Source organism: Epinephelus fuscoguttatus, linkage group LG6 (assembly GCF_011397635.1).
Source record: "Epinephelus fuscoguttatus linkage group LG6, E.fuscoguttatus.final_Chr_v1".
Taxonomy (NCBI): Eukaryota; Metazoa; Chordata; class Actinopteri; order Perciformes; family Serranidae; genus Epinephelus; species Epinephelus fuscoguttatus.
The window spans coordinates 24689047-24713892 of record NC_064757.1 but is presented as its reverse complement, the minus strand read 5'-3'; the positions used below and the strand labels follow the sequence as shown (position 1 = coordinate 24713892).

The 24846-nt window shown below is 40.4% G+C and overlaps 1 long non-coding RNA gene across 1 annotated transcript in view; it reads right to left on the bottom strand.

The window, feature by feature from the left end:
• LOC125890318 (uncharacterized) overlaps positions 1-24846 on the bottom strand; it is a 155509-nt gene that overhangs the window by 89294 nt on the left and 41369 nt on the right. The window contains exon 3 of the long non-coding RNA XR_007449541.1: positions 11750-11868. This is a non-coding gene — a long non-coding RNA (uncharacterized LOC125890318). The remainder of the gene's footprint in view (positions 1-11749; positions 11869-24846) is intronic.

Here is a 24846-nt window from a genome sequence, read left to right as displayed (position 1 = left end):
TAAATGAAGGAAACAATTACACATTTACGCAATCAATCATTTAAAAAATGCAAAATTTAAATGTGCCCATCTTTGAACATATCAGGAATCATCCACAATCATCCTTTAAGTGGTTTTGGTTAGTTGTTCTGTAATCCTCCTGTTTTCCTTTGAGAAAATGTGTGTGTGTGTCACTGTGTCTCCCGCATATTAGTCAGGTCAACAGGAAGGCATTACATATTCATGAAATTACCAAATTATGAAAATGGAACATGAGTCAATGCTGGGATGAAAGAAAGCCAGCTTTCCGTGGCTTCAAAGCTCCCATCTGAAACTAGTTATAATCTGAACGCATGGTGTGTGCGTGTGCGTGTGTGTGTGTGTGTGTGTGTGTGTGTGTGTGTGTGTGTGTGTGTGTGTACAGTCACACTGGATGTGAGAATACAGAGCAGACAGAGAGAGAGAGAGAGATAAGGGCTGACCTTCAGTGAATCACTTCCCTCTCTGGACAGACTTGTAGAGAAGCATCATGTTTGGCAACTGCTCTTACAGAGGAAAAAGACAAAGAGGAGGAAAAAAGAGCAGGAAAAGGCAGAGACCTGAAGGCAGACTCGTAGGTACAGTAGAGGCAAGGAACAAGAGGGATGGAATTGAAAGAAAACAAAAGTAAAAGAACAAAGAATTATATTGCATATAGAAACAGAGTAAGGACCATATAAGGCTGGGTGGGGGAGGGGGCTCAACTACCCAAGAACATCCCCAGAACTGGCATGAACACCAACAATGGCTTGGCACAAGTGTGTAAAGTTTCTGTCTTGTCAACAACATGATAATCAACATGATAGTTAAGCAAAGAAGCACCATATTTGCTCTTTGACTTGAACAGAAAAAAAAAATCATTTAGTTATCATAACCAGTCCTCATTACTGCTAATATTGGTCAATTATGCAGCCAACACAATCTTCCTCCTTGGAAATGTGTGAATATAAAACCTATAAGGAAGATTTAGGGGCAAATTCACAAAGAATGAATAACTGCTGCTGACAGCATTATGAATTGTGCATCACATGCAACCGCTATCTGCCCCAAGGCAGATAGCCTCTCAAGGTTTACAAAGGATACTGCACTCATGATATTACAGCGCAAACATGCCAATAAAGTTTTGCAACTGACTGCAACGTCAGTTTGGACGTTTTGGCGTCCAATTGCTGTTATCCATGTGGCAAAGTATACATTTTGCCTTTGCACCATGAACACAGTAGGCAGAACTATGAAACACGTGTGCTACAGGTCCTGACTGACAAGGTTCAGAGGTATTCCTTAAACCTTCAGGCAAGGAATTTAAGTTTGATAGAGAGAAACCATATTGGCAGTGTTTCCTCACATTTATATATTACTGTACATATTAGGTGTAAATAGTCACTCTGGCACAAACTGGACCAAACTGGAGCACTACTGGATATACTGTTGGAATATACACTCACCAGCCACTTTATTAGATGCTTGTTAATGCAAATAGCTGATCAGCCAATTATGGCATGGTTGTTGGTGCCAGACAGGCTGGTCTGAGTATTTCAGAAACTGCTGATCTACTGGGATCTTCACACACAACCATCTCTAGGGTTTACAGAGGATGGTCTGAAAAAGAGAAAATATCCAGTGAGCAGAAGTTCTCTGGGTGAAAATGCCTTGCTGATGCCAGAGGTCAGAGGAGAATGGCCAGACTGGTTCAAGGTGATAGAAAAGCAACAGTAACTCAAATAACCACTCGTTACAACCAAGGTATGCAGAAGACCATCTCTGAACCAACAACACGTCCAACCTTGAAGCAGATGGGCTACAGCAGCAGAAGACCACACCAGGTGCCACTCCTGTCAGCTAACAACAGGAAACTGAGGCTACAATTCACACAGGCTCACCAAAACTGGACAATAGAAGATTGGAAAAACGTTGCCTGGTCTGATGAGTCTGGATTTCTGCTGCCACATTCAGATGGTAGGGTCAGAATTTGGTGTAAACAACATGAAAGCATGGATCCATCCTGCCTTGTATCAACTGTTCAGGCTGCTGGTGGTGGTGTAATGGTGTGGGGGATATTTACTTGGCACACTTTGGGCCCCTTAGTACCAACTGGGCATGGTTGAAACACCACAGCCTACCTGAGTATTGTTGCTGACTGTGTCCATCCCTTTATGACCACAGTGTACCCATCTTCTGATGGCTACTTACAGCAGGATAACGCACCATATCACAAAGCTCAAATCATCTCAAACTGGTTTCTTGAACATGACAGTGAGTTCAGTGTACTCCAATGGCCTCCACAGTCACCAGATCTCAATCCAATAGAGCACCTTTGGGATGTGTTGGAACGGGAGATTCACATCATGGATGTGCAGCTGACAAATCTGCAGCAACTGTGTGATGCTATCATGTCAATATGGACCAAAATCTCTGAGGAATGGTTCCAGCACCTTGTTGAATCTATGCCACCAAAAATTAAAGCAGTTCTGAAGGCAAAAAAGGGTCCAACCCGGTACTTGCAGGGTGTACCTTATAAAGTGGCTGGTGAGTGTATATACCATTCAGTTATTCAAAGCACCACAATCTCAGAGCGCATGGAGACAGAGACCAACGGAACAGCAGTGCCAAGTGTAGTGAGAGACTTCTGTTTATTCAATTATATCGTAACAGAACATCTATTTCTTAGTAACTATTAATCTAATCTATTTCCTAGTGTTTAGTGTAAAACCAGCTGTGTTCCCATGGAAACTACGTACCCGCAGGTGTAGCTCTGAGCTTATGTTTGTGTGTTTAGTGGCGGCAAAAGCTGTGCAAATGAATTTGCTCATCAGAGTTCAGCCACTGAGCTCTCCACCTTCTTTTATGGTCATTTCCATCTTTTTTTTTTCTCTCTCTCTCTTTCTTTCTCTGCCTCTGTAAACACTTAAATCAACCATCACTGCATCCCGTACCTTCTGTGATTGGTTACTTTGTGAAAAATGAAAACAAAAAGCTAGGCTGATATGAGTTCTGACAGAAGGACAGCTTTGATCATTTGAACAACAACTGAAAAAGACACAGACACTTTATAAAGGTATCGAGCTGACATGCACTCTCACAGCAAACTTCATATGCCGTTCGTAGTCTAAGAGTTGCAGCAGACTTCATCTGAGACATAACATGTTTCTGTTTAGGAGAGCTGTTTATTGTGCTGGCATCAAGCTAAGAACCTGGAACCTTTGCTTCCTGCATACATTTCTTTCTTGTCTTTACTTTTGGGTTGGTGTGAAAGTGCTAACATCAGTGCACTGATGAAATCAAACAGAGTGGTGGACAAGATTTTACTGTGACTGACGTGAGTGCTGTAGAAAATATCTTCTATGAAGTGATGTGGCTCATACAGGAAGCAGACATATGTGAAATCCGCTGTAGCTGAAAAGATGTAGCAGTGAGTCTTTGTGTGTATGTATATACAATTTACCTCTGTGTGTATGTATATACAATTTACCTCTATGTGTATGTATTTGAGTTTATAATAACAGCAAGGTCAAACAAACCTTGAGCATGGGGCCTCATTTTGTATGGGCTCTCGTATGGTGTCCATATGATTTCTATGACTAATTTTCATATGAAAATTAAATAACATACTTCAGTTGAAAAGTAGTCATTGCTGTTAATGATTGGAAGAGGGTTCACATTATACTCTACAGACTGGCACTGAACTATGAGCAGGATGCACCATAAAAAACATCAGGCAGCTGGGTTTTTGTTGAGAAGGGTCAATTTGCTTATTATACTTTTAGTACTAAAAGGTTAAACTATAAATCTATCTGCAACCTATGCTGAGAAAATTAATCACGTCAGGTACAGTGCAATCCTCTTATTCTTAAATAAGCTTAGTTTTTTAGAAAAGGAAGACTTTGTAAAGGTTACACTTACATTTTTATTTCCAGCCACCATGTAAACCTTTATTCCACATTTCTCTGCAGTTGCTTTTCCATAGTCTTACCCAGTTCAGAATGAAGGTGTTTCTGTCATTCAGCAGTGAATACCACCCCTATGCAGTCACCTCGCTGCACCCTCTATGGTTATAAATCAAACATGACGCTCTTTAAATAGGGAAATTAATTATTTACACTTCAAGCCAAAATACCTTGAAGAGGAAGGGAAAAAAATACTGACACATAATAAGTCATTTTCAGGCCTGAGAGGCTGGCCACTCTATTACCATAGTCCAGATTTATAATGCTCTCATAACAGTCGAGCCACCGATGGAGATACTTTGCTCAGGCAGTACTGTGCACCCTGTTCTATTGCACCTTTTCTAGAACAAGAAAAAAAAAAGTGGCTGTCAGATCCAGTGACTGAGAGATTTTGGCCAGTTTATGCTGTGTGCACCACGCTGTTACCTCCTCTCTGGAACAGGAAGTGTTGCAAATATGTAACACTTTTCTCCCCAACATCACCATGCTGAGATGTTGAACAACATTTCAGCTGGCAAGAAACTACATGTTACCTAGCAACGACGACGGAGCAGAACTGTGAAGAATGCATTGCAGTGACTAAACTATTTCCACCGATGGCGTTGATGACAGTGTTTCAGACGAACGCTGGGCCTCTTTAGACATAGAAAGCCAGAGATTTAGCCAAATAAATGCTGATGTTTTAAAATGACATTCATTTCTTAAACTGTTCAATTTCAAAAAATGCTATCATTACGTAAGTGGCAACAGTGCTGACATTGTCTCAGATATGCTTTTCAGTGATGCTTCTCCTCAGAGGTCTGAAAAGTGACTATTGAGTGGAGGGAAGCACCAAATGCTGCAACAATGGTCGTCAGTAGCAAACAGTTCTGTAGATAAGCATTTACAAGCACCGGGAAAGAGGATTAAAGAGGAAAACATGTCCATGCTTAATTGAAATTGCAATGTGTTGAACTATAGATATTGGTCCATAGTACAGCAGGACATTTTAGTCTCTGCCTGCTGAAAATATGGAGCTTTAGCTGCCTTGGAAAAGTAGCAACAGTAGGTCCTGGGCAAGCATTGCCTCCTTTTATGGACCCAGGCAATTTATATCATACACATGTAAGTGTAGGATAGTTTTGTACTTTGGTATTTTGCATCTGATTTGTTAATTTAGGTGATGTGCAGATTTCCATAAAGGGCTGTCATCAATAAGCAATCTGTTTTCTGTGCTCATCTGACCCTCATTAGGACAGACCCTGATGTGTAAATGATGTGTGGAAGCTCAATAGTCTTGTTCATACACAATTGATCCACACCTTGTTCATCTGTCTTTTGAAAGTTAACACATCAACACATCAGGTCCTGCTGCTTTTAATTAAGCCACGTTTCCACCAAACACTTTCGGCATGGTACCTTTGGAACCAGAAGGTCAACTTAGAGTTTCCACCTCAAACAGTACTCTTTCATGTGGGTGGGGTTGTTGTCACCCACTGCTCCATCCAGCACTCACTGCATTACCTACTTTATGAGTCTGCACCTTGTTTATCATCCACAGAATGAGGCTGCATGCTGACATTTTAAGAACACATTAGAGCAGTCTGCAGTGAGAGTCTCTCTCCATGGGATGTTTAAAAATAGCGGGTTTGTGCATTTAGTCCTTCTCAGGCAAGCTTAGGGGTTTAGTGTTGCCAGAGCCCACAGGAACAACACTCGCCGACTTCTTTTCAGAGTGAGGATTGGGATATATGCAGGTCACATAATCCGGTTGAAATTAATATATATTCTTAAATGCTTGAAGATCCACTCATTACTAAAAGTGTATATCATCCAAGAGAGACAATAAAAACTAAAGTAATTGTCAAAGTTGTCACATTGAAATTTCAGGTGTGCTGATGGATTCACATCATCAACTCATACACAGAAAGAAACATAAGTTAATGTTACACCGTAGAATTTGCCGGCATTTGGCCCAGTGAATTAGGTTTTTATTTCTCCGAATCCAGCTGCTATGAGAGGCAGCAAAACATCCTTTCATTTTATACGAACAGTTTACTGATATATGTAAACCTTCCAGGGCTTGAGCAGTAGTTACATGGACCTCAAAAACCGTCACAACTCAGCAATGAGTAAGACTGACCATCCTCTATTGACCAATCAACAGACTGCAGTGTTCACAGCTCCACCTGTTAATAACCAGATCTGTGTGCTAGGTACCCCAACAGAGGGGGAACCAAAAATGGGGATAGTTCGGAATGGTTCCATCCACAATGTTTCACAGTGGAAACAGAAAAAAAGCGTACCAAACTGAACTGTACCATACTGCTTGGTGGAAAAGGCTTGTTAGTGGCTCATACGTACTGTCAAGTGTTAACTCATAAGATTCGTTTATGATGCTATCATCAATGGCCAATGGCTGACAGTCAGTGACCACCACTGAGTCCACCATGGTGACTGAAAGCCCCACCATCAACACCCTCAATGGATGGCAAGTTTGCAGTGGCGGTAATGACGTTCATTGCATGCTGAAAAGGAAACAATTCTGTTTGTTTGTTTGTTTTTTAATATTCTCTGATATATTCTGCAGTATTTAAAATATTATGTTATAAACTGATGATCTGCTTAATTAGTTCGCTTTAAGGCTATAGGGAGAATAAGTGAAGATAAGTGAAGATAAACAGGGTGAGCTGGATGAGGCTGGGCTTTGAATGGACTCCTACATGCAAAAAAAAAATAAAAAAAAAGATAGTAATTAATATCTAGGAAACATAAATATATAAAAGAAAATATAGAAAAAATACATAGTAGCTCTAGTACCCCCACGCCCAATATTTATCATTGGTGCACAAACTCAGGTGTTAAATCCACTGGACATGTTTTCCCATGACAGTTAACACACAACATGTCAATAACATGCTGAGCTACTTCACATTCACACTTCAAAATATTCAGTACTCGTGCCTTGACATGTCTCATACAAACAGCAAAATCATTGGAATTCACTGCATCTTTCTCAGGCTATTTCATGTAACCTTATATTCATCAGGTTGTGAAAAGGATGTGTGCTGTATGAGCACTACTTTCCTGCAGAGTGTAGCCTCTGCAGTATTTTCCACATTCTCAAGGCAAGTCCTTGCACACTTCTCACATGTAAATTTAGGGTTTTTTCACCCCTGGCAAAGTGTATTTTTATTGGAAAAATTGGCCAAGGTGGGAGAGCTGTCAATATAATGCTAAACCATCTACGGTAGCTGCAGTATGTTGTACAAGGCTACTACTTTTACTGCAGTGTGTAGTGCTCTGTGTGCGACAAGAGGTTTACCAGAGCCAGATTTATTCACCTCTACCTGCTACCTACAGTTTTACAAGCATTTCCTCACATGCTCCAGCAGGTTTGGTATTTGTTGTGACACGTGACATTTGCATGTTATCATTTAGCAGATACATTGAAACTTTATATTTCAACAATGCTGTGGTTAATGTGTGGCTAGGCTTAGGCAATAAAACCACTTGGTTGGGAAAAGATCATACTTTGGCTTAAAACACCCAGTTGGGGAGGCACAAAAACAACCACTTTTCGTGCCACTATCCTGGAAAGGCAGGAAAGGCTAAGGCATGGTAATTAACCACCAATTTTGTGGCACCCGCTGGAGAAACAGCAATAGGTCACTAGAAAACACCCATATTTGGTGGCCAAAAGCCCCTGGAAACACAGCGAAGACTTGTTAAAAAATAAACTGTTTTGTTGTTTGTCAGTTAAACTTCAGGGATATCAATCAGTCCATTTAGGACAGAGTGTTTGTCTCACCTGCTTGGTGCAAATGAAAGTGACAACAGGTGCGATGGAGAGGCAAAAGCAAGACAACTCCCAAAAAGGGAATGGTTTTGCATGTGGTGGCCACAGACAGTTGCTCTCTCCTTATCCTCCCTGACTGATTCTTCTCTATTCCCTGCTAGTGTCCTTGTCATTACTGGTAACACGAGGCGGTACCTGCAGCCCAATCAGGTTGCACAGGTAGTCCAGCTCCTCCAGGATGGCGCATCCATAAATGAGGTTGCAAGAAGGTTTGCTGTGTCTCCCAGCACAGTCTCAAGAGCATGGAGGAGGTACCACGAGACCGGCCATTACATGAGGAGAGCTGGACAGGGCCGTAGAAGGGCATCAACCCAGCAGCAGGACCAATATCTGCTCCTTTGTGTGAGGAGGAACAGGAGGAGCACTGCCAGAGCCCTACAAAATGACCTCCAGCAGCTACTGGTGTGCATGTTTCTGACCAAACTGTCAGAAACAGACTCCATGAGGGTGGCAAGAGGGGATCTGTGCTCACAGCCCAGCACCATGCACCTCAACTGACATTCGCCCGCCAACACCAGAATTGGCAGGTCCGCTGCTGACCCCCTGTTTTCTTCACAGAGGAGAGCAGGATCTGACTGAGCACATGTGACAGGCATGAAAGAGTCTGGAGACGCAGTGGTGAATGTTATGCTGCCTCTAACATCATCCAGCATGACCGGTTTGGCGGTAGGTCAATGATGACCTGGGGAGGCATATCCTTGCAGGGTCGCACAGACCTCCATGTCATAGCAAACAGTACCCTGACTGTTGTTAGGTACTAGGATGAAATCCTCAGAGCGACTGTCAGACCTTATGCTGGTGCAGTGGGCCCTGGGTTCCTCCTGGTGCAGTGGGCCCTGGGTTCCTCCTGCTGCAGTGGGCCCTGGGCCCTGGGTTCCTCCTGGTGCAGTGGGCCCTGGGTTCCTCCTGGTGCAGGACACTGCCCGGGCTCATGTGGCCAGAGTGTGTAGGCAGTTCCTGGATGACAACGGCATTGATGCCACTGACTCGCCCTCTTGTTCCTCTGACCTAAATCCAACTGAGCACCTATGGGGCATTGGGGCACCACAGACTGTCCAGGAGCTCACCGATGCTCTGATCCAGGTCTGGGAGGAGATCCCCCAGGACACCATTCGCTGACTCATCAGGACCTTGCCCAGACGTTTTTGGTGTGATTTTGAATTCAGCCCTTAGAGGGTTGATGATTTTGGTTTCCATTGACTGTCGTTACGTCATTTTGTTCTCAACAAATTACACAATGTACATCAGTAAAGATTTTCAACTTGAATTATTCGTTCATCAAGATCTGATGTGTGATTTAAGTGTTCCCTTCATTTTTTTGAGACGTGTATTTCCACACTAGTCTTTAGTTGTCAGAGCTTAAAGCTACTAGTGTAGAATAATGCATGATGCCTGTGGCATATATATATGATCTACAGTATGTATGACTGTGATGTACTGTTTATGCAAATCAAGCCAGCTGGGGTTTGGATGTGTCGCGAAGAGCCGGAGTGATATCCTCATTTAACTGTGTGGGTGTTTTATAAACATTACACAGAAGTACTTAAATTACATCAGTGCTTATTAAACTTCTTGACAGTATTCCATGTAAGGCAGCATTCTAATAAGATCAACGTCTTTAAAAAAGGATTCGAAAACATGAGAGGAGGAAATTATGGAGATGTACATTGCACACATGCACTTCTGTAAAACGCAGCACAAAGTGTATCAGACTTGTAAGATGCAGTATAAGAATTAGAGTGCTGTTTCTATGGCAACACAACGCATCTTAATATGAAAACACTGAGCAGAAACGTGATTAGCCTTTGCCATGCTATCAGTGTAAACAGTATGGATGATAATGAGCGAAGCAGAATCATTTTGAAATAGATGTATTAACTTACCAAACTCAGTGTCAGCACCAGCAGCACAAAGTGGGCATAAAACATGCTTGAAACACCTGCATTAGCGATCGGGTTTACTGAACACACAACACTGAATACACAACAACTCAAACAGCAACACTCCACACAAGGCGTGCAACATTCTGCCTGCACTCACCTTATGTTTATTCCATCCACTATTCAAAATACGGTCCACTATAATGTTGACAAAACATATGAAAGCAGTCATTTGCAAAATTGTGCCCTCGCCCACTCACCCACACACTGATACAAACTGTACACACACTCAAATCCACACATACACATTACAATAAGCCATCTCACTTTCACAAAGTGATTTTTTTTTTTTTTTAATATGACAGTGGCATAACAGAGGATGAATTTAGCTTTTCATTCTGTAGAAATGAGGTTAGTTATGTTTCGAGCTATTTGTGCAGGGAGAGAGTGAGCAAAGAGATTAGACACGTGAGTCACGAGCTCAAAAAGATCACAACGCTTGTTGACAGCAGGGAGCGACCGCCTGAAGAAGATGAGTCCCTTTTCTAAAATTACATTTTCTTGGCAGATTTAGGCGTCAAGTTGCAGTATTCCACGTTGTTCAGTGTCCCAAAGTACCGCATTCTTGTTGCGAGTGTGAGAGGGTGGATCAGACTATTAGTAAGCAGTGAAATCCCACTTTAGCTCCATAACACTGCACCAAACTCACTCACCAAACTGGAGGGGAGCTGAGACACGAGCATAAGCGAAAATAGAAATGCTCTCTCCAGCAGCAGCAGGTGTCCAGCATGGTGCTGACTGGGAAGCCCTGGGTGAACTCCTCTGGCCTCAACAGGTGTTTCACACTTCTTTTAATGAGCAGACGTCTACAGGGAGGACCGGCTCATAACCTGGCTCTCAACGATCCCACTGCAATCATTATGTAACACAATTATTTCTTTCACAGTTTAGTGCAAGGGATCCTATTCACAGCTAATCACTTTATGCAAAACTCCTTTCCTTAAATATATATATATATATATATATATATATATGTATGTATACACTGGCATTAGTTATTCTGTCTGCATATTGCATAACTCATGAAGTACTTACTATTATTATTACTATTATACAGGATTATGACTTAAGACTGTGTCTCTGAGTTATAACTTCAAGGTTCAAGAATATCTATTCATCCATAAAATCATTTATCTGGATTCAGACGTTTGAATCCACCCACCAAGTTGCCTGATTTGTCTGGCATCACGACATAGCACAGTGGTTTCTCTGTTAAAGGTAAAAAGCAATCCAATGAGCACTGCGGGGGAACTCACGATTAGCCAATCAGCACCACAGGTGGGACTATCAAGCCGGTGCCAAGCGTTGTCAAGTGGTGCGTCAGAAACAGTGAGGAGTAAAGACCAAAATACATGGGACATAGTTGCGGTACGACAATTGTGCCACAGCCTACCTGCAGCAGAAAGTGTCTATTATAATCAACTGAAGCTGCTACATTGACCTTGCCCATTTTCTCTACGCTCATAATTGTCAGCCCTCCAACAGGTTAAAATGTTAAAGAACTGTGTAGAAAACAAGAACAATCTGTTAAAAATGTAACAAAAAAAAAAAAAACTTCATTGTACGAGAAGCAATGCAAAGCAGCAGAGTAACCTAATGTGTGCATTTACAGTTCACATTAAAATGTATCAATTAAATCAATGCATCTTGTTGTTAGAACGGTACAGTTATTGAATCCAGTACCAGTTAATATAGTCCACGCTTCCAAACGCTGCGTAACCAACTGCATTATCACCTTGTAAAACTCAATACACACACTGTAAAGCTGGTGTAGCAAGTAAAAAACACCACTTCCACTCCGCCTATGTGGCATGTCAGGTCCATGCCCTGTGTGTTTCAGCCGTCAACATGTCTTCTCAATAACAATATCATAGTTTGTCTTATTTTGCTCCACTCTACTCTTAAGCCATGTTTAGAACAAAGATTCACGACAAGACGAAAATGTTTTAGAGTGTTGCAGAGAAAGGTTGTAGTGGTGTGAACTGGTTTAAGAACGTAAGGCATGTCACCTGTTTCAACAGCCAATGGACTTGTAGTGAAGTCTACTGGTCAAGTCAAAATGACAGCAGACGGTGTGTTCGCTTACTGCAGCAGGTGCTTCGTCCTGCCGAGCCCTGTTTCTCCTCAGCTGGAAATCAGAACGGAAGTACAGAGAGTTGTTGCATAGAGATGATACACCGTCTCATCTAGTTGAATAGGTATGAACCAGCAGGTTTTATTCAAGCAATAAAATCATGGCAATTATAGCAGTTTTTGCAGTAACGTCTTATTGGAATAGAAAAGAACAGGATGTGGAATATTTTTCATAAAGTAAATTGTTGAAACGTAATCATGGAGTTACTTTTGATAAGCTTTATTGCAGGAAGCAAAGCGACTGATCAACGAGAAAGTAAAAAACTGAAAAAAATTCTATAGCAAAAGCTTTTATCTTAATATATTTCTTTTTTAATGTGCTTTTTTAAACAGTGCATCTAATGGAAAAGTCAGTGTGTTTATAGTGTGAACTTTAACACATGCACACACGCATGCACACGCACACACACACACACACCACACTCTATAAAAAGTAAACAATGCCTAGCAACCTCGAGAAACTCCCAACAGTTTAATAATACATTTACCAAAATTACATTGGTTTTAGCTCCAACACTGTTGTAGTACCTGAAGCCTTTTCAGTCCATTAGAAACTATAAACACATCACCAGTCTCACGCTGTGATTTGTTTTTACATTTGATTTGACATTTAATGCCTTGAGGAGGCATTCATCTCTGTCGCTGTGTTTCTCTCTGTCCCTAAAGTCTTTGTCAAAATATGAAATTCTCTCAGGGATACCACTTCACCAAAGTCAAGTGTTCCTTCCACATCTTCTGTAAACTTTGGGGAAAAATAATAGTCAAAATAACCTCCTTCCTGTGAGAAGTTGACACAACAATTTAGCCCGAATCTTTCAGAGGAGCAGAAATAAAAACATCCCATTTCCTAAACAGTAGATGCTGTCAAGCTGCCCGAAATGTGCTTTCAAAATCACCTATCTGGATTTGTAACACCTCATTTTGTCATTTTGTCCTTTAATGTGCAACAAAACAGGCTTAAAAATGATAAAGTATCTAAAAATAAACTTCTGTTGAAATCCATAACTGTGATAAGTCCATAGAGAAACACAGAAAATCCTGGATGCTGACTGAAATATTGTCCACACGTTTCACTCCTGAGCAGAGTTCGATAATATTGCTGTGTGTTCGTTTCCATTTTTCACAGGTTTAGACTGAAGATCTAAGTTGGGGGTTTTTTTTACACACGAAAGACTTATTTCACTCAAATTTTGGCTGCAAATTTTTTGAAAATCCATGTTACAGAGCACTTTCTTCTTTCCCAAAATAATCCATCTACCTGACAGGTGTGGCACATCAAGATGCCGTTTCAGCATCATAATTACTACACAGGTGTTCCTTTGAATGCTCACAATAAAAGGCCACTCTAAATTTTGCTTGTTGTTCTTTTTTTTTTTTTTTTAAAGACATTATTAGGATTTCACAGGACGAGTGCTACATTAATACATTTTTTGGTCACAAATACCCTGGAGGATTAGTCAGTAGCTGCTGTAACACCACTTGCCTCATGCAGTGTGACACATCTCCTTCACATAGTTGATCAGGTTGTTGATATTGGCCTGTAGTATGTTGGACAACTTCACTTTCTAGACAGTGGTCAGGCTGTGGAACTTGCATATACACAATTTTTACTACATATGTCTTCTTTTAAAAGAGGCACTCAGGGAGATCATTTGGATTATATTGTTTTTTACATGACGACACTGGGTCATTAAGTTTGTTTGTTTGATAAGACAAGCCAGTGTATTACTACCCTGTATACATACCAGACTAACTATAAACTACAGGGGGAATTTGATTGGGCCTAAAGCTGGGGGTCAACTGACACCACAGATTTTAATTGGCCCCTCTGAAGGGCAGGAGTATGACTTGACTGCACGGGCCATTTGATTGGTTACTACGTAGATTCTCACACAGAAGCTTAACGTGGAGCCCGCAATCATTAGTTTTATTTAAACAAAATAATGTTTTCTAAAATGTTTGTAAAAAAGAGGAAAGGCTGTGTTACTTTGTACAATTTACTTTGAATGGCAATCAAGAAAAGGGGGAAATATGGACCTGCAGATGGCTGTAAAGCAGTGGACAATATGGTCTGTTCTGCAGAGAAGTTCAGATGTATTTATATCACACCACAGTCTGTCAGGACACAGTTAGGCACAACATGGGAATTATAATCCAATAATATTAAAACAAACTCGCAACAGTTTATGACTGTGGGAGATCAGACAGCAGAAAAACTGCGAGACAGCTGACCAAAGTTTTCTGACATCCATCCATCTTATCGTCAAACAGCTAGATTGTTGATTGTTTGGGCAATTAATCAGGCATCACAAAGCCCCTCAGACTGGGCATTAAATGACAGCCAAACTGGTGGGAACTTCTTCCAAGTGAGTCCAGGGCGACAGTTTCAGGGATGAAATTCGGCTTAATCCATACAATGTCTGCAGTAACAACTGACAAACTTTTTTTGGGGGGAAATTGATCTCTGTGCACATATAAATTATGCAAGATATTTCTCTGAAATACATTTCTTTAAAATGATTAAATATGAACCAGAGAAAATTTGTGTTTGAAAACTGATTTGCATAGCTAGAACCAATCTTTAGACATCAAGAGAGACGACACAAAATCAAAGCAGATCTACTTGTCAGCACAGAAAGTCTTGGAGACTCTCTAAACAACAATTTATCCACCCCAAATAAAATGAATCTAAGAAATAATCATGCTCGGATTTAGGATATTCAAACTTTGAAGGTACAGCAGGGCCATCTCAGCAGTCTGAGACAGAGCTGCAGATGAAAACTGGTTTTAAAGTTGATTAATATGCACTGACCCTGGTATATTAATGAATAAATGCAAAAAATAAATACAGGATGTTGAAGGGGACCTCAAAGGCTTTTGCATCTTTCTTAATTAGTTTGTCAATCAATGTAAAATGGCAAAAAAAATCCATCCTGGATCTATGTAAATCACTGTTCACATTTACACTCAGGTTTTTGGCCTTTGCGGCTGATTGCCTGTGCAGCAAAGGGGGGATTTGAATTGATAAAAAATGTAATTTGATAATGTACAAAATTCATCACACTGCTAAGAGCCTTTATTCTGTCTCCTTGGACAGACTCATCTATTATGTAGGGATCCATGAGTCTGAAGAGAGAGGGAGGAGAGAGAGTGAGAGGCACAGTGAGATAAAGAGAAGAAACTGAATGAGATAGATCAGGACCAAGATATTTTGTGAGATCTGTGGTAATTAGATGGATTAATGAATCAGAGACAATCCCCCGAAATGGAGATTAATTCCTATGACACGGCCATCATGTTCTGTATTTATCAATGTCAAGCAAGTATTTTATTAATAAGCCACAGATCTGGCCCTGTCCCTGTAGCTAATAAAGGGGTAATACGTCTAATTCGCAAAGTAACAGATAATCTGGTGGAAGAAGTGATGGGACTTAATCGAGAAACAGAGAGAGAGGCTGTTAGAGAGTAGTCATTGGTCTTTGACAGGATCTAATTATAATCATCTCTAGCCAATGATTTATGCTATTATGACTTCACACATATGATTAACGATGCTGATATGCTAATCTGTGTGCATGTGTGTGTGTGTGTGTGTGTGTGTGTGTGTGCTTGCATATTTGTGTGACTGACTTTTTTTTTTTTTACCCTTTCCTGCACATTTTTGACACCTGAAGAAACTTCCACTTGAATGATAAAGGAAGAAGAAGAAATATAAAGACTACAGGAGTGATTCAGTGAGCCTGCAGTAGCTTGCAGACACAGATGTCATTCTAAATGAAATTAATACAGATTAATTACATACAAACAGTATGTTTATAAGAGTTTACACATAGAGGACTTTTGCCAGCAGTATTGTAGAACAAAAAAATCCTGACTCACGAATCCATGACAATCAACAACAACAAAAAAATGATTTCCATGAGTTTGTAAACTGAGGATAGAGAAGAGGACAAATCCGCTAGCTACTAGGCTAATTATACAATGTAAATGCCATAGGCTTGTGCTAATGTCTGTGAATGCTGTGAGTTATAGTGAAGCCGATTTGTATGCTCGTGTTTGAAACTGTTGCTATTAAGCCATGTTTAATGTGTGTTTTGGGTGTTTTTTTGAATCAACTTAACTTTACAGCGCTTCACAGAAACCCCACTGCCAACTAGTGTTTTGGAGGTGCAACTGCAGAGTGACACAGACACACCACCATACAAGTGTTAATATTCACAACGGCATAGGCCACGTGCGTAGGCCATGGCGTAGGCTCTGCACACACACAAGTATAAATCCCGCTTAAGAGTGCTTATCTTGGAACCCATCAGCTATCAGTTTGACAATGATAAGCCTCTGGGGTCAACAACCAAAATTTCACAAGATCCGGTGTAGCCAGTGGATATCTGGGCCAGGACTTCCTCTTCTGTATGCTGGTTATTTCTGCTAATCTCTATAAAATGATAAATATTTTTGATATACAGCTAAATCACAGTCAGACAATAGCCGAAGGGGTCTGAGATTGCATTTTGGCTCGCATATCCTGCCTGTCTACATGGACTGTTTATCTGCTGTTTACCTATGTGATTTTACAATACCACCCAGGCTACAAATGGAACTAGAATGCTTCCAATACCAACATATCACACTGCTGCCTACAGATTCTCCATACATATGCAAATATCTGTTTACAGAGATTAACTTGATCTAAACCAGTGTGGTATCAGTGTGATTCAGTCAAAGTAAAATAGACCTCAGAAACAAAAGCCTTTAAGCGCAAATGTTTTTTCTTCACTGGCTGGGAACTTGGGTAAAAAGAAAAGTTAACATTCCAACTAAGTAGTTTGCATAGAAAATGTTTCTGCTCAGATCACTCTGATTATTAAGAACTGGTACTATTACAGGTAAGAACTTCTCAACAGGTAATTTTGTTAATAACCTCACTCGCAGCTCTTTTAACTGCTGTAAAAAGAACATATACTGTTAGCATTAGCAAGAACGACTAAAGGTGTCGCTACATTATCACAGCCTGTTAAGATGAGTGAGTGGTGCTAATGTTTATGAGCAGTTTTATACATGAAGCAGATGACGATTTGTTCCCAACAACAAATGAGCATGGCCTACAGTGAAACCCTCCAAGTACAGCATTAAGTGTTAGTGTTGACTTAATGTGACCAGCTGTAAGGTTTACTTGGTAAAGACTGGCTGTCTAAGACTGGTCGACACAATTGTAAATTTGTTGAATGCCTGGTTTGGTTTTGTTCGATGAAAGGTTTTAATTGCAAAAAGATCTACTGGCAGCACTGCTAATCTACTGGGATTCTATTGACCCAGAGCAGCATTATGTAATTTCAGTCAGGTCTTATCACACTAATGTTCAAGTGTTCATTTTTCTGATCAGTTTGGTTTAACACATTATTTGATGCTATATAAACAACAACTGACATCATGATTGACAACTGTGTGTGCCAATCAGTGTGCTCGCTATGAACAGCGCTATGATTGGGTCAGACGGGTGTAAGGGCGGGAATTTGATACTGCAAAGATCATTACTGCGCAGACTCTGGGTTCATCCCAATATCCCTCCATGACTCTTCTATCCTCAGTCAACCAGAAAACAGTTGACACCTGCCATCTTGAAGGACGTCTCAATTTGTTGAATTCGCTCAGAGGAGTCAAAGAGTCAAGGAGACAGGAGGCTTTCAGGGGGGAGGGATGCTAGGGCAAACAAGTGCAGCCTTCTTGGAAGTCTTTTACCAAGCATCACACCCCCCTGATTGGATATCAGTTATTGACTGGACAGCACAGCGCTGCAGCTGATCGGACTGGAGTTTCATACCAGAGAGAAGACAAATGATAGATTAAACTTGTCTTCTGATTCACCATCTAATAAAATCTGAAAAAGAAAAGAAGCACAAACTTTCTTCATTTATTAGAAAGATTTTTCTTTTCACAATCTGTTATGTCCCTCATCAACTTTTATTATGGATACAATCAAAGTCACAGAGTCTGTCTGACAGCAGGAAACACTTTTAAATCAGTGACCATCATTTCCATTCAGAATTTCAATTTTTCCTGAAACATTTGGTCTAATAAATCATTTCCAGTGTTCAAAAAACACCACAGTCAAATTCTGGGATATTAAATAATGAACTCATCATCAGAGTATCAAAAAATACAGGTGCAAATAATGAATAAATTATACAAAGGCATTCTGTGACTCTGAACAGCACACAGTAAAATATAGAACGCAGGCTGTTCTTCACGTGCAGGCAGGTGTTGGTTGTTAACAGCTGCTCTGCTACTTATAACTATATCTTTATCATATACATTAAAAGTTTCTATAGCTGTTAAGAAAGCTTGTAAAGCCTAATGGTAGCTGATCCAGCTGTGATCAGCTGTGATCACAAACGGGCGTCACTTCACGTGATGCTTCAAAGGAAAAGATGTCTCATTTCTCTGAAGGCATTTTTTGTTGTGTCTTCTCTCCTTGCATCTCATCCTTGCATCTCTCCCCTGTGTCTTACAAGGGCGGAGCTAAGACGTGAGGAAGAGACGCAAATGAGGGAAACATGGATGCCATATCTGGTAGTGGAATGAACCTTCTGGCTCAAAATGTGGTCAGCAGCGCCAGATGGCAGCAGCCGTATCAGGGATATTTTGGCTGCATTTGTGTACAATAGGAAGAAAAGATGTGTCATCCCTCTCTACAGTCTGTGGTTGAAAGGAGCAATGAAATTTGCCATCCTGTTTTGGACCACAGAGCCTCCATCATGTTGTTTTGCAGTCCTCATAAGTATAGGTGCAAAATGATTTGTTGATACCTTTATTCATGGAGTGAAAGCTCAGGAAAACCGACCTTGTTTGAATAAAATCACATTGTTTTTCCGCGGTGTAATACTGTTCTCTGTGTAAGAGTGTAAAACATTTAGAAAAAAATACTGATGTTTGAATTAATCACATGAAAAAAATGCCTGTAGTGTGTAAAGGCCTTATGACAAAGATAACATACACTGCATATGAAGTGCTTATGAGGTATGTGACCTTCATAAGCGTCTGAATATTTGTTTGTCTTTGCAGCATGTTACATATTTGTGTTCCAGTTTTACTTTAAACCCAAAACATTTCAGTACAAAATGCACATGGTGCGTCTCTGTTACACGTGCTGCACAATGATGCCTTCCCACCTGTGATTGATGGTAGTTATTATGTTTTTAATTCCTCAGGGTTCACTACATTCCCCATGGTGCATAAGTCCTGGAAATCTCAGTGGTTGACCTGTGTCTGCAGGGAACACTTGGTAGATATAGAGATGGCGATACACGCATACACACACATCACTTGCACTTACACACGAAAAATAGCATTTTGCTTCTCTTTCCTCTATCTAACCACAAAATCCATTAGGACAAACATTTAAACTTCCCAGCACTCCAAGCATTCCCAGAAACCCATTTCTATTTTTCAAGAACAAAAATAAATAAATAAATAAAAATAAAAATGTCACTGCATGTCCTTGAAACCACTCAGTGTTTTGTTCCTCTCTGCTGTCTGCCCTTCCATCAGTGCTAATTACTCTAAATGAGGTTTAACTGGGGATGCTGAAGCCTGCCTGATGTTGGAGATTTAGAGTCAATAGGCATGTAATGGCACTCTGTCTTTGTCCGTCATTAATCAAGGTTATGTATGGAGTCATAGACTGGAGGATCGGAAGAACACGTGTCAATTACCACCAAACAAGGGGACGGGGGTGTCGATGGGGTCTGGAAACAAAACTAATCTTTGCGTGAATTTCACAGGGAACATTAGAGAGCAGACACATGTGGCAGACTAATTGAAACAGTGATAGGAAAGATAGAGTCATCATAGCCTTTCAGTCTTGTCTACATTGATGATTTCAGTAAAGTACTTTAACAGTTTTTCTTCTCTGGCCAAAAGCCTTTTGGGGGCCTGTTCAAGGAGTCTTAGTGTTTTTGCCCACCAGGCTCCAGCACCTACAAATCTTCCTCTGTGGGAGAGGCAACACCAGATTAAGATTGTACCACTCACAGATACGAACGCTGAACAGGACCGACAGCAATAGCAGCAGCAATTTCATTTGGATTGGTCCTCTCAAGAGTTTTATGAAAATTCCCCTCCGAAACATAAACGTTTTATGGAAGGTCAATTTGATCTGCAGGGGAAATGCAAAACGCTCTTTACCAAATGATGGAGTGGAGCACTGTACTGCAAAGTCTAACTCATTAGCTAAAGGTTGGTCTTTAAACAACATCCACGCCCTGTGAAATTTTTGAGAACAATGTATTCAGAATCTTTTCATATCAATATTATCTATGAAAGTCTGGCTATGCATGTATGCGTCTTCTAAGCAAAGCCTTGCTTTATGTTTGGTTACACATATTCAAACCAACGGCATACAAGTCATATTCAGAGAAAAGTAAAAACAACAAATCAGGCATGCAGAAGTCTTTGCCCTCGCTGTGTTCTGCATCACTTATGCATCAATTTCAAACAATTTCCTCTGCTACTATGCTGAAGTACTGCAATAATAATGCTGCAAACATTGAACAAACATAGTGGGGTCTGGTTAGTTTATTCATGATTTGTCATCTCTATTCAAATTCCAGGCATTTTTCAGAGAGTGTGCCTTCCGCTGTGTTTTTATCAAATAATGCATTTAACTTACTTTCAGTACAACAACTGCCATTTCCTGGCTGTTGTCATGTTTAAGTTACACTTTAAAACAACCACCCTCTTTCTTTATAACAGGCTTTATAAAGTTTATCATTTACATGAAGTACAATAATGAAATGCTTAAAGGGTTCTTGAAAAGGTCACGGTAGGTTACAGATATTGGGTCTCATTCATGAAAAGTGAGTAAATCTGTGTGTAGATTTGCACATAAAAGCCTACTCTACTAAAAACCTACTCCGGATTCAGGAACGCTGCGGGAAACTCAGATTTGATCGTAAACACTTGTATGTATGATCATGAATGCCAATCCATTGTAAAGTGACAGCGTGCTCCCGATAATCAGCAATTAGCATAAATCCCCACCCATGAATATCCAATGACCACCATATAAAGAGGTGTAGGTGCATCCAGTCGACCTGTCAGTCATGGAACAAACAAAGAAAGAGAGAGGAAGAAAAAAGAACTTTTCCGAAGCAGAGATCAAAATAATTTTGGGTGAAGTGGACTTAAGAAAAAACATTTTATTTTCTTCAGTTAGTAGTGGTGTGACAGGGACAGACAGAGCGAAGGCCTGGAGGGAGGTAACAGATGCTGTTAATGTTGTCTCTGTGGTACAAAGAACCATGTCAGAGGTGAAGCGTAAATGGTTTGATATAAAACTGGAGGCAAAGAAACGCATAATAGGCCGTAAGGTGAATCAGAAAAGGTCTCACAGAAACTGATTTCCGCTCCGACATCTAAGAGTGGGCTACAATGAGTACCGGGCCATCAAATCACAGCATCCGCGGTGAGAGGACACGGAATTGTGTGCACTTTTACGCACACGGGTATAGGTGATCACGGATATTTGATGTGGGAAAGATGTAGCCAGATGTATTACCTGTTTAAGATACGTGGCTGTCTGTCCGTCCATCTGTCCGTCCGTAGCACGAGTCATGTGCGCCACTTCACCACCGACCCAGCAAATAACGCTCAGGCGGAACAGATCATTACGCTCAGACAGAGCAAGTGCCGAACTACGACCCCGATCACAGGACTCTTGCGGGGTTATGAGCTACGAACTCGATCTTTTTTTGTGAAGTAAAGATCGTGTAGTCCCCAGATGTCGGAACAAGATGAAACGATAACTGCGTTCACCTTACGGCCTATAAGCACACACAAGAAATACAGCGGTCACCAAACAAACAGAAGATTCATTTGTGGGGTTTTGAAAGAAGTGGGAACGGCCGAAGGCCGAAGAGGCTGTGATCCGGCTGTCCTTACGGATATTTTTATTATCATCGTTCAACATGTAGAAAGAACGTGTAATCTATTGAGTGGATTTACATAGATAATTCACAATCATGAACCTAATCTAGATCTTAAACCTGCTAATTGCCAACTAATTTAACTAAATGTGTTATATTTTTAATATTTTGTCATGTTTAGATTACGTGTTTCAAAGGCATCTGTGTATTGTGTACATAACAGAGCACAATACGAATTAAAATTGTAATTTCCAATAGTGACAAGCAATATTTATGTGCTTTACTACATTTACACAAGCACTACAAGTGGTCAGGAGCAGGAGTAGATTTTGTTAGTAGCTACGAAAAGACTGGAGCTACTAAAATATTGATGAATGTGGACACGCACGTAAATTTCCGTCTGCGAACAGTTTACACACAAATTCCTTCTGCTCACGTTTCATGAATGAGACCCATTGTACGAAAAGCATCAAAATGTTCATCATCAGGAGCGTAGAGGTTTAAGGTACTGACCATGTACCACAAGATCCTTGATTCCTGTCTGATGATAACAGACATTTGTCATCAGACATTAGTGGTTTTGACTATTGTGAAAGGCAGAGAACATTGAATTTAATTCGGAGTGAGGGATTGATGCAGGAATGCGCTGTCCTGGACCATGAGAAAAATAATAGTGTTTCCGTTACAGTTCTGGTTCAGATCATGGAGCCTGTGTGTTCACATCACTTGATCCCAGCTATTGGTCGTACATTACTATGAATGAAGCAGCAGGAATTATACATGTGCATCAGCTCTATGCAGACCCTACGCCGTAGCCTATGCGCACGGCCTATGAAATTGTGAGCATTTATACTTGTGTCTATGTCACTCTGCAGTTACACCTCCAAAACACTGCTAAACACAAAGTTTAGCTGATTCAAAACACACCCAAAACACACATTTAACATGGCTTAATAGGAACAATTTCAAACACAAGTACACAAATCTGCTTCATTATAACTCACAGTATTCACAGACAACCACTTATGTTAATCCGCACACATTTTCCCCACAAATACAACATACTAATGTCATTAGCAAAAGCCTATGGCATTCAGTTCAATTCAATTCAATAGTTTATTGTCATTGTTATAGAAAAACAACAAGATAATGTTGGAGCATTCCCATCACTGCATAGTCACAGAGTGATACCAATAAATAATTCCAAATAAATAGTGAATCCAATCCCCAACATAAATAGATATAAAATAAAGTGCATTATGACAGCATATTAATAGATACAATATAAATATTCAGTGTGTGAGTGTTAACACACGTTAAATAAAATAGCCTATTACATGCTTACATTATTAGCACAAGCCTATGGCATTTTACATTGTATAAATTACTAATTTATACAATTTAAAATTAGCTTAGCGTTGAGCAGAGATTTCCTCTACTCATATGAAGCCATGATGAATCACAATTTATTGTTTCTTATCTGTGAAATTGAAGTAAATTAAAGCTTCCTGTCCACTGAGGGAAATGGTTTCAGCTTACAGAAACAGACAAGAGGTCTGCGTGGACGCGACATGTGGTTACATTTCTGGCGAGGTGCATGTCAGGCTACGATGGCGCAGAGCCTACGCCGTAGGTAAGGTTTGAAGCAGAATTATAAATCGCTAAAGTAAACACAACCATCAGCACAACTAAAAGATTGAATATTTGAGAGCTGAGAGAACAAACCACAGCAGCTTCAGTCGCGTGAGTAACACAAGACAAAAATTCAACTTTTGTTTTATGTGACATACCTCAACAGCACGGTCTGCAGCACATTTAAGGAGCCAAAACAAACAATGTTTTGGCACTTATTGTGCTTCAAAAAAAAAACCTAAAATGATCATTCAGTGATTAAATTTGTTTCAGATTTCATTTGTTCTTTTCAGTTGTTGCAGCTGATCATCATCAAAACACAAACGCCAAATCATGGATACCTTCTGCACTTAATTATTACATTTAGCCTATTATATTACTTCATTATTATATTGTACACACATGCTGCATATGTAGCCACATGCTCTAACTGGACAGGAGACATTGAGCCCTGACACAGAGTTACAATTTAATCTCCTTTAAGTCTGGACTTCTAATTTACATTGTCTATTACCATGCCACTAACGACTCTGACCTTCTCCACTGTTAAACACCAAGCCAGCACAAGAGAAGGGGTGGGGGCGATGAAGGGATGACATGGGGGGTGGGGTGAAACCCCTTGAACAGGGGAGTGAGAGAGAGAAGGACAGGATGACAAAGAGAAGATGGAGACAAGATTTTTAGGGCCCTGGCATTCACTAAAGTCATAAATCTGTGGTTTATGGTGAAATGATGGCAGATAATGTAAGTAAAGGTCAGTGCAGCATGTCAGCTAACAATAGATCAAGGGGACTGATGATTGTGGTCACACACTTCTTGAGTTGAATCCCGCACACTTCATCCTTTCACACAGCTTCTTCCTTTCTTTGCTTGCATTTTTGGTCATTTTTTTGTCTCTATCTTTAGAGGCTGCAAATCTCATGCTTTGTAGCGCAGCAACAGCCACCTGTGAAGTACAACGCAGTGATACTGACTGGATAAATTGTTATTGATAGCCACTAGACAGAATGTGTCAACATTGTGTTTCACAGTCAATATCATATCGCACTGTGGGAGCTCAGGCATGAATATCTCATAAATTTGCTTTTCAATTGGCTGTTTATTCCCATAAAGAAAAGTGATGATTGGATAATAATTCGATAATTACAAACCTCGACTTGACAAGTCTGTATTTCGCCTGCAATGCCAGACAGCGTAGATCCCATTGCTGTGGTGTATCCAAATATAAATTGATTGTTACACGTTTATGTGTCTTTTAAACACAACACTAGCTCTTTATTCTCATACATCCTTTAGATGTCACCTCCCGATCCAAGTTTGCATAATGTGTTCCTAAAGCTTTTATTTGCCTTGTTGATATAATCTAACATTCAAGATTTGACTAAAATGATGCGCAGAAATTTGACTGGGCTTCAGCT